We start from the raw sequence: 9896 nt of genomic DNA on the forward strand, positions 1-9896 counted from the left end.
GTGAAGTAAGTCAGAAAGAGAAAAACAAATACCATATGCTAACACATATATATGGAATCTAAAAAAAAAAATGTTCTGAAGAACCTAGGGGGGGACAGGAATAAAGACACAGATGTAGAGAATGGACTTGAGGACACGGGGAGGAGGAAGGGTAAGCTGGGATGAAGTGAGAGTGGCATGGACATATATACACTACCAAATGTAAAATCGATAGCTAGTGGGAAGCAGCCACATAGCACAGGGAGATCAGCTCTGTGCTTTGTGACCACCTAGTGGGGTGGGATAGGGAGGGTGGGAGGGAGATGCAAGAGGGAGGAGATATGGGGATATATGTATACGTATAGCTGATTCACTTTAGTATACAGCAGAAACTAACACACCATTGTAAAGCAATTATACTCCAATAAAGATGTTAAAAAAAAGCATAAAAAAAAAGTTTAAAAAAAAGAATTTATGAGGTTTTAGGATTAAGTTTTCAGAAAAGTTCATCTCAGTGACTTTATTCATTTACAATTGAGTGGCCAATTGGCTCTGTCCTTGGTGCTGGAGATCCAACAGTGGGGAAAAAAGATACATGAGTATTTGACTCTTGTGAAACTTTCATTCAACTTGGAGGGGAAGAGAAATAAACAAAAATTAGGAAAAATATGAAAACTTCAGAGAGGGTCAAGTGCTATGAAGAAAATAGGCCATGGTAATTAATTAGGGAGTAGCTGGGGAAATGACTAATTTAGATAGGATGGTCAGTTATGATTTCTTTGGGGCTTGAATAAGGAGAAGCTAAGACTTTTGACCTAGGACCTGGATAATAAGAAAGAGCTAGTCAAGTGAATATCTGGGTGAATAGTATTGCCAGTGGATTGAATAGTGAGTCCAAAGACCTGAAGATGGGAATGAGTGTGGCATATTGAAGGAAGAGAGAGATTAAAATGTAGTTAACATTGGGGAAAGTAATACTTGATGAGACTAGAAAAATAATGGGAGCCAGAGGATGTTGTGCCTTGTAGGCTACATGTGAAGTTTGAATTATCTGTAAGTGCAGTGAAAAGACATTGGGAGAGTTTTTAGTATGGTTGTGACATGATATCACATTGCCTGTGTTTTTCCATTTGGCAAATGATGCAAATTATATAACTTTTTACATTGCTGCAAGGAAATTTAGATCCACAGTAAATTCTTGACCACAGGATATGGATTAGTTTATGACTACATGTATATTGATTATCTTATTCTTTTTTATTTCTGCTATGAATTTCATTTATATGTAGCTTGTATTGTAAAATGCCTCAAAGTATTTTTGAAGAACTGATAACATGAATCATATACTATGTTCTGATTTGACATAAGAGCATTGAACTTGGATTCGGTAACCTGCATTCTATGCTGGTTTTAACACTAAATTATCCATGTGAATTTAGGATAATCATTTAAAGTCTTGGAGCCTTAATACCTTGATCCAAAAAATGAGGAAATTAACACTTCTTATTTCTTTGCTTCTAAGGAATATTGTGTGGAGAAGACTGAGACTGGATATAGGCAGATAGTATAAAGCTATAAATATTCAGTACATATTTCTTAAGCTTTTTCTATGGGCCAAAAATTAGATATTAAAATTTGGGGATTTAAGATATACTTTTACAAAAAGGATCTGATAAAGTTATGTTAAATATAAAGTACCAAACATTTTTAATCCATGTATATTTCATATGGAAAAATAAATATTGGATGTCTTCTCAAGTTATGAATCCTTCCTAGACTTTTTTTTAATGAGGAGATTGAAAATCCTGACAAACTTGAAATTTGAATCAGGAACCATTCAAGTTCAATGCTGAAATTAGGAGGAAAGTTTGAACAAGTTCTCTGTATGCATACTCATCAGAATTACTGCTAATGGCTATGAGCAAAATTTAGCTGATGAATTATTCAGTTTGATATCAATCTTGTCTGTTGCCACAGACTTTTGAAACAAAGAATGCTTTGCAACTCTTAAGAATATACCTTTAGGCAACGAAGGAAATATTACTTGACATCCATAGTCCATGCTTTTAAAAATTATTTAAAGTTTAAGTAAATTGCATAAGAAACTTTTAATTCCTATAACTTTTGCATAATTTATCTTACCTTTTTTTTAATCAAACCCTTGTGTGTGTTTTGTTATGAGATACTCTTAGCTCCATGTGTATGTTATTTTAACCCTAGATAGAACTGACTTTATAAATATTAACACTACAGGGGTCGCTAATGAGAGGACTCCATAAAAGTCAAGTGCTCCATGAATCACATTTTGGAAGCCACTGGATTATAGAAAACTACTACCTATGCACTGATTCCAGCCTTCAGAACTGCAATGATTAATGTCTTTCCATTTTGTTCATATCAAAATTTAAGTACCTTTTCATGGCATTCCACAACTTAAGAAATCTTCTCTCCTCATACCTCCTTACACTTCCATAGAATTGCTTTGACCTCTCCACCTTTACTTTTCTCCCCATCAATAGCCACTTCTTGCCAACCTTAAAACTATGTACCATTGAAGACTCAATCTTCTCTAATATTATTTCACATGTCTGGAATACATACATACATACATACTCCTTCCTCTGCAGTGATACAGGGCTTTGCCAACTCATTATTTATTCCATGTTTCTCCACAACCGTCATGAAAAGTGGTTGTGGCCCTGGGGAAACAACCAGTGAAGGCTGCCCAAGAATATCATCTATAGAAGGAAGCTGCTCTGTAGATACTTCTCATCGGAACCCTAGGATAGACAGAAAAAACATTAAGGTGCAACATCTATGCCATCACTCCAAATGAGTGGGATATAATGCAGCCACCCATGTTACTGTGCCCAAGAAATGGGCCAATTTCAATTATTGTAAATTCTTTGAAGATAGAGACTGTATTATTTATCTTCATATTCATATTTCTCTGCATGTTATGTGGTACAGATGAGACCTTCCTACATACTTGTCGAAATGAATTGCAGTAGAGTTGTGAGACATTGCATACCATTTGTTTGTAATTTTTTCACAATATCACTGCTCATCTTTTTCATAGAAAGAAAACAATGAAAGGTTTTTCTAACTGGTAGACTAAGTGACAGAAGTCTCAAAATTTTCATGAAGAAATTGAAATGTATTTTTATAAAGCAATGTAGTATGCAGACAAAAATGATATTACTATAAACTTTTAGAATATCAGTTATCAGAGAAACATTAGAAAGCAGTTTTGTAAAGCACAGATTTGAGTTGGGACAGATCTAGATTCAGGTGCTAGTTTTTCCACTTACAGACTGTGTGACCTGGACCAGGACTTCAGCTTCTTTAGCTGTATAATGGACATAATAATAGTACCAACCCATGAATATTTAGCTAAGATAATGCATATGACATACCAAGCACTGTAAGACTTAGCAATAATTGCTGCTTTTAGAGGAAAATTAGGTATTGAGTAAAACACTAGGTTAGAAAACTTACTAGGTCCACTTTCACATTTAGCATCTAATTCTTAGAAAAGTTCTTAGAATCTGGGCTGGGCAGACAGAATCATAATCAATCTGACCACTACTGCCTACTACCTCCTACTCTTTATTTTTCAAGTAGCTTCCTGGCAACAGGCCCCATAGAGGCTCTGTCCCCACATCCCATACCCAAATTCAGCTACCAGCAGTCTGTTTTTCTTTCCTCCTTCCCTTTGCCATACAGGCTGAGTCCTAGTCTTTATTTTCCTTTTTATCCCTCAATGCCTTGAAGAATGTAATTTAACTCACCTTGTGTTTTCATCTGTGAAGCAAGGATAATAACCTTCCTATCACCTTTGCTCAAACACACATGGTGAGAATTAATGAAATAAAGCGTAGACTCAGCTTCAGAGATAATAAAGTCTAAGAAATGTCAAAGTTCTTTAAGGTCTTTAGAAAAAAATAAAGTTTAATAAGTATAAAGATAGCAACATTACAGCATTGATATGCTGAATTTGTTGTCAGAAAAATTATTTTGTCTTCCTAGATATGAAGTAAAAACTGCATGCATTAACTCACCCAATTTTAGCTAGAAATCACCAAATCATAGAATATTTGAGTTGGATGGGAGCTTTGAGATCATGCAGTTCAACTCCAATGTGTTGACATGAAAACTGAGGCCCTAAGAAGGGAAGTGACCTCCCTAAATTCATGCAGCAGTTTAGGAAAAGTACCAGGTAAATTCTCATTATGCTGTTGTGAAACAGGACAAAAAAATATACTACATCAATATTTTTCTAGGTAATTACCATGACTCAAAACCTCCCAGTGGAAGCCCTTTGACCTTAATGCAAAGTTTCAGAAAATTATTCTATCAAGAATTCCAAAATGTAGGAGAGAGAAACAGCCCTGGCATCACATCCTTCCACCACTCTCAAGACATCTCAACAGAACAAGAGCTGCTTTTAATAAACCTCAGAATAGAGGACAGTATGGTGATCATTTTCAGCAGTATCATCTGGACCAGAGAAAGTTCTGGTTACCCAGCAAATACTGAAACCAAACTTAGTGCAAGAAACTAAATGGAGTGCCTCGTTGTTCTCAGTCAACGACAATTACATAATATTTGGGATACCTTTTTCTCCTCAGTGATCTGTGGCTTTGGTTTAGCACGAAAGTGAAAGAGTAATGGAACTATTAATCTTCATTACCCTAATAGTCCTCAAAGTCCTATTAGGGTAATGAAGATAGAAACTATTCCATCTTCTTCACATCATTATGGTCATTGACGACCTGAGAAGCAATATCAGCCCCTCTCCACATTGGTGCTCTCTTATTTCCAACTCTAAAATGGAGAGGATTTTCTGAAGGCAAGGGGTTATGGCTTTGAAATTGAGATTGATGTTTACTAGAAATTTTACACTCTAGCCTAAAACTGGCAGCAGAAACATGTCTCTCAAGGTATTCAAAACATACCCCAAAATACCTAACTGGTATGCCTCCAAGAGAATACATATTTTGGAAGAAGCTCCTTGGTAAATGTTTAAAATACATTTAGAAACTCAATTGGTGAGATTCTATAGCTTCAAATCTGATTATAAGCACAGACCAGGGTTATACCTCAAAAACAAAATTCAACAAAAGTTTGGGCACTCAGTGAGAAAAAGAGTATTCAGCTCCCAGCATCCATAATGAATTGGGACATAGCACTGAGCAAATCTTAGGGAAAAACTGAAACTTTCTCCCCACCCTCCCTCTCACTGCTACCAATTTTCGCTGTACAAGACATTTCTTCACCCAAACCCTTAGAAACTATTCACTTGATTCTTCAGATCCATAATAATATGCTTCCCATGCCCTTCAGAGTGAGCCTCAGCTGGCCCCTGAGTAATGAAAGACAGTGGTTTTCGAGTTTGATTACACATTAATATCATCTGAGGAGCTTTACAAAACCCCAGCGCCTCAGTTCTACCCCAGACCAATTAAATGAAAAGCTGAGGGTAGAACCCAGACGTAGGTATTTTTGAAAGCTCTTCAGGTGATTGTAGTATGTAGGCAGGTTTAAGAATCCCTGTAATAGTGTACCTTCTGCAGGCCCCTGACGCTTCAGAGCCTTTAAGGAATATGCCCTGCTCCCCACCATCCCCAACTCCACCTACCCCAAGTTCCTGAACCAAAGAAGTCTGTGGAGGTCTCCAAAGTGCATGGTACCTTTTGCTATTGTTTTATTGTTCAGCCAAGATGAATGCCAAATGAGAGATAATTGCTGAATTGTCACAGGGTATAGACAGACCAGGACATAGACTCAAACATGTGGAATACACCCAGTGCCAGAGCAGATGGATATGGAAGGAAGCCAAAACTTTCTCCAAAAGGGACAGCTGGGGATGAATTAAGGAATCATCCAGCTTTGGTTAATATTGAGCTTGAAGGTGATGATAAGCTCCCTCCGTCTCTAGGAAATAAAATCAGGGCCAGGATTACGATCAAGCAACTGAGGCACTCAACGAGGGCACAGAATTTTAGGAGCCATCAAAAAAAATCAGTAAATCGGACTTCCCTGATGGTCCAGTGGTTATGACTCCGCGCTTCCACTGAAGAGGGCGTGGGTTTGATCCCTGATCAGAGAACTAGGATCCCGCATGCCATGTGGCGCGGCCAAAAAAAAAAAAAAATCAGTAAATCAAAATGCACATTATTCTAATGTAATATTTTAAAAATTTGAAATCAATGAAAAATCTATGTTGGACAAAATTTTAAATAAATATAGGATCCAACCCTGCACTTGAATAACTCAGTCACTTCCCTCATCCTAACCCAGGCTCCGTCCGATCCTGTCACCCCAGTCCTGGCCCTGAGACAGATGCATCCAGGCCCCAAACCCACCTAAAACCCAGAAGAGGATGCTACTCTTATTCAGGAGAAAGGTAATGGGACTCCTACCCCAATACCTCATGAGACGACTAGGCATGAAATAAATTGTACCCTGAGCTTCTTTACCTACAGCTCGTCAGGAAAGCAACCATCGTTTACCCCCAAATAATCTAATGAAACCTCACCATGATCCTCCCAATATAAATCCAAAGCCGTGAAATGAGAAGAAAGGATGAGAAACCCTAGGGAAGGAATTTTCCCCAAAGCCCTGCTTGGTGTATTGGAAGGCAGTGGAAGAATGTGATGGAATGGATAGAAGGAGGCAGCTATTTGCCTGTTGCTTGACTTTTTACAGTTAAACCTCTTGATAGCTCTGTCTCCAGATCAAGAGTCCCTAAAATGATTCTCTAATGGTTAAATTTCAGGCATCCAGCAGCTTTGGGAGAGACGTAGGGATGGAACATTTCCAAGTTCTCTCCATGGGGTACTCATTAAAATAATAGACTTAAGAATGAATAAATGAGTGAATGGATGAATGGGTGGGCACCAGCTGTCTCTGCATTAGAATAAAATCTGTTGTCTACATTTTCAAGGTCACACAAAAAGATATGGTGGAGTCAGCAATGAGAACCCTGGCTTGTCAATTCAATGTTCATTATTGCTCAAAAAATATTATATGAAGTGAAATAAAATTAAACCAGTACTATCAAGAAAAGTGTTAGCAATAGATATATATTAGGAAAGAGGATTTTTGCTTTATATAATGGTTGGAAATTTAAAAGCATTTTTTATAATTAAATCTATTCATATATTAATAAGAAAACTGAGATGCTGATTTAAAAAGTAGGAACTAAACAAAAATCATGCCCATATACATCAAAAACATTAGAAATTAAAATTATGATATAAACATTAAAAATTGTAATCAAAGAAATACAAAACTAAATAGTTATATATACCATTTTTTACCTATTAAATTATAAAAGATACTGATGCTCAAGGATGACAAAGTTTTATGAAACAAGAACCAAATATTGCTGGCAGAATTATAAATTAGTACAAATTTTATAAACTTATGGAAAGAAACAGCAATCTATAGCAACCTTCAAAAATTTTCAAGAAGTATGACATACAAATTATACTTTGGTGACTATATCATAAGGAAATAATCATAAATACAGACATATATTAATAAATAATGATGACCCTCTCAGAGTTATTGTATAATAAGAAAAAATAGAAAAATGTAAACATTTAATTAACTGCAGGGAATGTGATAAAATAAATTAGAGCACATTCATGTGATCTCATAAAATGCAGGCCTTTATAAATTTATTTATTTATTTTATTTTTATTTTTGACTGTGTTGGGTCTTCGTCTCCGCGCGAGGGCCTTCTCCAGTTGCAGCGAGTGGGGGCCACTCTTCATTGCAGTGCGCGGGCCTCTCACTGTCGCGGCCTCTCTTGTTGCGGAGCACAGGCTCCAGACGCGCAGGCTCAGTAGTTGTGGCCCACGGGCCCAGTTGCTCCGCGGCATGTGGGATCCTCCCAGACCAGGGCTCGAACCCGTGTCCCCTGCATTGGCAGGCGGATTCTCAACCACTGCACCACCAGGGAAGCCCAAATGCAGGCCTTTAAATTTTATTTGGAAAAATGTGGGAAAATGTTGATTATATAATGTAAATCGGAATAATACAGAACTGTATATCCAGTTTACTCTAAAAGAAAGACTGGAAAAGTAGTGACCCTACGTGGAAAAGTTGTTATCTCTGATAGTATAAATATATATTCTAAAGTATCAATAATGAGCTTATATAATTTTTATAATCAAACATATAAATAATACATAATTTAATTGGATCCTCATAAAGGAGTGGGTTCCTGGATCATTATACCTCTGTCTTTGTTTTCTCCATATAACCTGCTGTCACTTTTCCTATGAAAATGTTTTGTGAATTGTGGTTTTACTGCCTCTATGGAGGATAAAATATTATATCTTTTATAAAGCCATAGTTGAACTACTATCTATGATATTCTCCAATTTCCTGTATCAAAATTACATCCACATGACATAATATTGCTTTTTTTAAGGTAAAATGGTTTGGCTCAGGCAAGTTTCTTTGGTTATACACTGACAAAGTTTATTAAAAATGATTACATCAACATGGGGATGTAGCTCAGTGGTAGAGCACATGCTTTGCATGTATGAGGTCCTGGGTTCGATCCCCAGCATCTCCACTTGATTTCTCCTTGTTTAATTCTTGGAAAATATGGCTAGTGCAAGTGCAGATCTGAGTTTAAAAAATTATTACATCAAGATAAATATAATTAACACACTGTACGTTATATATGAAAGTTAAGAGAGAAAATCCAAGGAAAAATATTTGTTTTTTCTACTTCTTTAATGTTGTATCTATATGAGGTGATGGATGTTCACTGAACTTTTTGTTTGTTTGTTTGTTTGGGTTTTTTTTTACCGCACTGCGTGGCATGTGGGATCTTAGTTCCCTAACCAGGGATGGAACCCACGCCCCCTGCATTGGAAGCATGGAGTTTTAACCACTGGACGGCCAGGGAAGTCCCAGATGTTCACTAAACTTATTGTGATAATCATTTCATGATATATATAAGTCAAACCATTGTGCTGTACACCTTAAACTTATACAGTGCTGTAGGTCAATTATATCTCAATAAAACTGGAAGAAAAATATTTTTTGAGCATCTACTATGTGCCTTGTACTGTGTTTGGCACTGGGCATTTAATGGTAAACAAGGCATAATTAATTCTTGATATAATCAATTTTAAAGCCTATTTGAGGAGATAGATAATAAGAAAAAAACACACAAAAATAAGCAAATGATAAAAAAGTGTTCAGAAAGAATAACCAGGAGTTGTTGAGACAGGGGAAACCTACTTTAGTACTTTACACTGGGTTGCCAGGAAAGACATCAGGGAATGTGTGGTATTTGTACTGAGAACAGAATGACAAACAGAAGTCTGCCATGCAAAGATCCAAAAACAGACCATTGCAGGCAAAAAGAACTGCTAGTGTAAAGACCGTGAGGTAAAAAGTGATTGCATATTCCAACACTATCAAGGAATCCAAGGCTGGAGTGGTTGATGAGTTATGGGGAAGAGCATACAGATATGGTTGGAAAGAGAGGTAAGGGCCAGATCATACAGGATCTTGTAGCTCCTGTTAGGAGTTGGAATTCTGTGTTAAAACTGGTAAGGAAGCACTGGAAGTTTTTAAACACATAGAAGAAATTTGATGTATTCTTTTTAAGTCACTTTGTCTCTTGTAGGGTAGGTGAATTGTAGCAGGAAAAGAGAAAGGAGACAATTTAGGAGGCTCTTCAAGTGACCCAAATGTGATATGATTACGGCTTAGACTAAGGTGGAGAAGTGGAAATGAGAAAAGTAGATGGTTTTAAGGAATATTACTGGAGGGAAATCCAACAGTGTCTGTTGATGGATTGGAAGTATTTTGAGCCCAATTTGGTGGGGTTGGGGAACAAGTTGCCCTGAGCTATCTTCTTAGCAGGTCTTGGTGGCTTACCT

General features: G+C 36.8%; 1 non-coding gene across 1 annotated transcript; it reads left to right on the forward strand.

The window, feature by feature from the left end:
- The first annotated feature begins 8500 nt into the window (after positions 1-8500).
- Positions 8501-8572, forward strand: TRNAA-UGC (transfer RNA alanine (anticodon UGC)). The gene has a single exon. It is a non-coding gene; the product is annotated as a tRNA-Ala (tRNA).
- Positions 8573-9896: the final 1324 nt, after the last annotated feature.

Source organism: Eubalaena glacialis, chromosome X (assembly GCF_028564815.1).
Source record: "Eubalaena glacialis isolate mEubGla1 chromosome X, mEubGla1.1.hap2.+ XY, whole genome shotgun sequence".
NCBI classification, from domain to species: Eukaryota; Metazoa; Chordata; class Mammalia; order Artiodactyla; family Balaenidae; genus Eubalaena; species Eubalaena glacialis.